Raw genomic sequence first — 6,000 nt, 5'->3', positions numbered from 1 at the left:
TGCCTAGGCTGGAGTACAGTGGCACAATAATAGCTCACTGCAGCCTCCAACTGCTGGACTCAAGCAGTCCTCCTTGCTTAGCCTCCAGAGTAGCTGGGACAACAGTATGTGCCTTTACACCTGGCTAAATTTTGTATTTTTATCTTTGTAGAGATGGGATCTCATTATGTTGCCCAGGCTGGTCTCGAACTCTTGGCTTCAAGCAATCCTCCTGCCTCAACCTCCCAAAGTGCTGGGGTTACAGGCCACTGCTCCTGGCCCATCTCCTACTATTGACTTTGATCCTCCTGCCTCCCTCTTACATATAAGGGTCCATGTGAATATACTGAATCCATCTGGATAATCCAGGATAATTGCTCAAGATCCTTAATTTAATCACACACACACAGTCTCTGTTGCTGTGTAACATATCTGCAGGGTCTGGGGATTATGACATGGACATCTTTGTGGGGCCATTATTCACTCAACCATAATGGGTAATGGGTACATGGGGGTTTGTTCTATTTTTGAATATGTCTGAATAAAAAATATGAAAGAAAACCTTTTGACCCCAAGACCCCAGTTGCCACCAGAATTTGGAATTTTTACTCCCTTAATGATTAAAATTTCCTGAACATTTTCTGCAGTTCTTGTCTCCGCTTCCTTGTCTCCCATTCTCTAAACTATTCCAATCAGGCTTTTTTTTTTTTTTTAAAGACGGGGTTTCTCCATGTTGGTCAGGCTGGTCTTGAACTCCCAACCTCAGGTGATCCGCCCACCTCAGCCTCCCAAAGTGCTGGGATTACAGGCGTGAGCCACTGCACCCGGCTCCAATCAGGCTTTTAACTTTCATCTCTTCACCCAACCCAATCAAGGCCACCAACTTGAACTTGCCTAATCTAACAGTCATTCACTACCCACTTCTTGTTGAAACATTTAGTTTATATTAAACGCTCTCCTGGTTTAATCTTCAACTTCGACATCCACTGCTGTCTGCCTGATCTTAAGTGTGGGAAGGCCTGAGGCCCAGTCTCAGGCCCTCTACTTGTCTTCCTTTCTGGCCCTTGAACGTGCCACGCATTTCCCACCTTGACTTCTGCACTGTTCTTTCCTTCCCCGAGACCCTCCTCCCCCAGACGTGTGCAGTATCAGTTCCTTCTTATCATACTTCTCAGTTCAAAGGTCACTTCCTCAGAGAGGCCTTCTGTAACCCCTAAGTTAATTACAAATCTAAATTAACTTTCCATAACTCAAATATCCATTACCCTGTTCCATTTTCTTTACTTATCCCTCTGTGAACTTAGTTTCTTGATTGACTGCTCCATTCATTCAACTTTATGTCTGTCTCACCCTGCACTCTTTAAAGGCAAATATCATATTTTGTCTTGTTCATTGCTCAGTCCCTAGCCCCTGGTACATGTTAAGTGTTCAATAGATACCTGTTCAAATAAACTGATGAATGGTTCAGGTTTTTAAAATGAATACATGAAAAACAAAAATGGCCTGATATCAGATTCTCATGTAATCCCCATAAACTAAAAGATTCTGATTCAGGCCAGGTGCAGTGGCTTACACCTGTAATCCTAGCACTTTAGGAGGCTGAGGTGGGCGGATAACCTGAGATCAGGAGTTCAAGACCAGCCTGGCCAAAGTGGTGAACCCCCATATCTACTAAAAATACAGAAATTAGCCAGGCATGGTGGGGGGCACCTATAATCCCAGCATTCAGGAGGCTGAGGCAGAAGAATTGCTTAAACCCAGGAGGTGGAGGCTGTAATGAGCTGAGATTGCACCAGTGCACTCTAGCCTGGGCGACAGAGCAAAACTCAATCTCAAATAAATAAATAAATGAAATATTCAGATTCAGTAAACACGGTTGGAGTCTAAGAATTTTCATTTTGGCTGGGCTCAGTGACTCACGCCTGTAACCCCAGCACTTTGAGAGGCCAAGGCGGGTGGATCACGAGGTCAAGAGATCGAGACCATCCTGGGCAACATGGTGAAATCCCATCTCTACTAAAGAAACACAGATTAGCTGTGCGTGGTGGCATGTGCCTGTAGTTCTAGCTTCTCGGGAGGCTGAGGCAGGAGAATCGCTTGAACCTGGGAGGCAAAGGTTTCAGTAAGCCGAGATCACGCCACTGCACTCCAGCCTGGGTGACAGAGCAAGTCCGTCTCAAAAAAAAAAAAAAGGATATTCATTTTAACAAATACCACAGAAAACTCTGAGGCGGGGGTTCACAGATCATGTTAATGAGAAACGCTGATTTATTCATTCTTGCAAGCATTATGTAGGTAGGCAGCAAAGTTTTAAAGAGGTATGAGAATTTGCAGAATTGAGTTACTTTGCAAAGTTCGTAACAAGTCAGCAAGTGAATTCTAAGAAGGCAGAAACAAATTCTAATTTTAAAAAACAGGCTATCCTCACATGTAAGTTACACAAACACAAAAATTACCCCATCTATCATATGCTGGTCATAAATTCTTGGCCTTCATCTCATTCATAAAAACAAAGCCTAAACTTTTCTAACTCCATTCAAAAGAACAAATTACTCAGACCAAAACAAGAAATATTTGTTTAAAGAAACCACCAGCAGAGAAAAATGTGATCCTTGAAATAAAGAATTAAGGAAAATGAAATCTAAGCTCTAAAAATACACTGTGTTGATAAAAGAGAAGTGAGCAGAAGTTGCTCTGAAGGGGTGAATGTGTAAGGAAGATTTTCCTTCCAAAGTGATCAGAATGGGTGGATGTTTGAAGAGTAATTCCAGATGCCACTTGTTGACATGGCATTGCACCACAGACAACAGTGGAGTCGGGTGGTGGTAGTGATATTGTGTGCATGAGAAGATGATCAAATTAGACTCTGGTTTGACTAACAACATATGCCAACTTTGACAAGTAAAACCAGCTGTTGATTGGTATTTGGAATTCGGCAAGGAGGGCTACCATCCACTCAAATGATTTTTTTTTTTTTAGATGGAGTCTCGCTCTGTCGCCCAGGCTGGGGTGCAGTGGTGCAATCTCAACTCACTGCAACCTCTGACTCCTAGGTTCAAGCGATTCTCCTGCCTCAGCCTCCCAAGTAGCTGGGATTACAGGCGCATGCCACCATGCCCGGCTAATTTTTATATTTCTAGTAGAGACAGGGTTTCACCGTTAGCCAGGCTGGTCTCGAACTTCTTACCTCAAGTGATCTGCCTGCCTCAGCCTCCCAAAGTGCTGGGATTACAGGCATGAGGCACCATGCTTGGCCTCAAATGATATTTTAAAACTCTGCTTTGTTACAGAGAAAACCAGTCTGTGCTGTATTTGCCTTTTCATTTTATAAATTTCAGAAATCAGAGCTTTTGATACGATCCTGGGTAGCAGCCCACCTTTACAGAGACAGTGCTTGCCAAGCTCAAAGTAGCAAGTAAACACATATTATATTGAAGATCCACCTTTATTTAAAATCCTGGTTAAACAGAAACCCAAATACTGCATGTTCTCAGTTATTTTTATTTTTTTGAGATGGAGTTTCACTCTTGTTACCCAGGCTGGAATGCAATGCTACCATCTCAGCTCACCACAACCTCCACCTCCCGGGTTCAAGCATTTATCCTGCCTCACCCTCCTGAATAGTTGGGATTACAGGCATGTAGCACCACGCCTGGCTAATTTTGTATTTTTGGTAGAGACGAAGTTTCTTCATGTTGGTCAGGCTGGTCTCAAACTCCTGGCCTCAGGTGATCCGCCCACTTTTGCCTCCCAAAGTGCTGGGATTACAGGCATGAGCCACTGCGCCTGGCCACATTCTCACTTACAAGTGGGTGCTAAACACTGAGTACATGTGGATACAAAGAAGGGAATGACAGATACTGGGGCCTGTTGAGGGTGGAGGGAGGACTGAAAAAATACCTATTGGGTACTATACTTATTACCTGGGTGACAAAATAATCTGTACACCAATCCCCATGATATGCAAGTTACTATGACAAATCTGCACAAGTACCCTTGAACCTAAAAGTTAAAAAACTTTTAATAAAAATAATGAATAAATAATAAATAAAATCCAGGTTAAACTCCAGAGCATTTATAAATGTCAAAGTTATGTTGTCAATTTCTTGAGGTATTTTCTCTCTTCCTTCTACTTGCTAGTAACTCTTGCTTTTAGCTCAGCTTTTAAAGATGAATATGGACTAGAGCAGTGCTGTCCAGTAAAAATACAATGCAACCACAAATGCGAGCCATGAATGTGACTTTAAACTTTTCAGTAGCCATGTTAGAAAAATAAAAGCAGGTGAAATTCTTTTAAATTACCATTTTAACATATAATCAGTATTTCAAAATGGAGACACTTTTCATTGAAACTTTTGGATACTTAAGTCTTTAATATCTGACAACCAGTGTGTATTTTATAGCACATTTCAATTTGGACTAGCCACATTTTGAGTGTTCAATAGCGACATGTAGCTAGGAGCTACCATATTGGACAGTAAAGGTCTAGAGCTTTGCTACTCAATGTCTAGTTCACAAATTTGAGGCACTTAGAAAATACTACTGCTCATAGACAATGTACCTGATCACCTAAAAACTTGTAAGATGAATGTTGTTTCTTGCCTGCTAACACAACGCCTATTCTGCAGCACGTGGATTAAGGAGTAATTTCAACTTTCAGATCTTATTATTAAAGAAATACATTTCATAAAGCAATAGTTGCCATAGTGACTCCTCTGGTGGATCTGGACAAAGTATATTGAAAACCTCTTGCAGGCCAGGTGCAGTGGCTCATGCCTATAATCCTAGCACTTTGGGAGGCTGAGGTGGGCAGATCTCTTGAACACAGGAGACCAGCCTGGGCAACATGGCGAGACCTCATCTCTACAAAAAAAATACAAAAATCAGCCAGGTATGGCGGTGGGTGCCTGCAGTCTCAGCTACTTGAGAGGCTGAGGTGAGAGGACCACCTGAGACTGGGAGTTTGAGGCTATAGTGAGCTGTGATCACGCCACTGCACTCCAGCCTGGACGACAGAGCAAGACCCTGTCTCAAAAGACAAAACTAAACTAAACTTTCCCTCCTGGAAAAGATTCACCATTGTAGATGCCATTAAGAACATTTGTGATTCATAGGAAGAGGTCAAAAGATCAACATTAGGCCAGGTGCCGTGGCTCACTCCTGTAATCCTAGCACTTTGGGAGGTTGAGGCGGGTGGATCACTTGAGGTCAGGAGTTCAAGATCAGCCTGGCCAATATGGCGAAACCCCATCTCTACTAAAAATATAAAAATTAGCCAGGCGTGGTGGCGTAATATTGGGATTCAGGGATTCAGGATGCCCTCAGCTCCTGAAAGGACATTTCTCCAGGTTCTTGGTCTCTTGCCCTCTCAAGAATGAGAGAGGGGACCACAGTGCAGTGTGCAGTAAATGCCAGACTCAAAAGTGTTTGTAGAAAGTGATTTACTTAAGAGAGAGAGAGAGAGAGAAAAAACAGAGGGGAGATAAAGAAACAGCTAACTCTCACACTGCGTGAGAGAATCCAGAAAGATGGAATCCAGAAGAGGAAAGCAGCTTCCACACTGAGTGGAAGGGAACAGAGAGAGAGATGGAGTTTATGAGGGGAAGACAGGCTTCCATGAGAGAGCGTGGAAAGGGACTCCCGAGGGGAAATCTAGGAGAGGAAAGATGGTTTCCATGAAGGGAGTATTCATGGAAGGGGACCCAAACATGGAGTCCGAAGGGGTGTGGAAGATGGGGACTTATAACCTGGGTAGAACCCTCACCTTCTCTAAGACCCTGGGCCAATGAAAGGAGTTCCTCAGGACTTCCACTGGAGTGACTGACTTTTAGTTTCTTCCCGTGCCTGCAAAATTTAAACATAACGCGTTAAATCTACCGGATGGAGAGAGGTGGGAGGGGGGCATGGCGCTGGGAAGTTCTTGCCCTTAAAACTGTGCCCCCTTGTGGACCCAGAAAGAGAACACATTCCTTCAGTGGCATGCACCTGGAATCCCAGCTACAGGTATTGATCAACTTACCA

Source organism: Cebus imitator, unplaced genomic scaffold (genome assembly GCF_001604975.1).
Source record: "Cebus imitator isolate Cc_AM_T3 unplaced genomic scaffold, Cebus_imitator-1.0 Scaffold322, whole genome shotgun sequence".
Lineage (NCBI taxonomy): Eukaryota > Metazoa > Chordata > Mammalia > Primates > Cebidae > Cebus > Cebus imitator.
The sequence above is the reverse complement of the archived record's forward strand: the minus strand, read 5'-3'. Positions refer to the sequence as shown.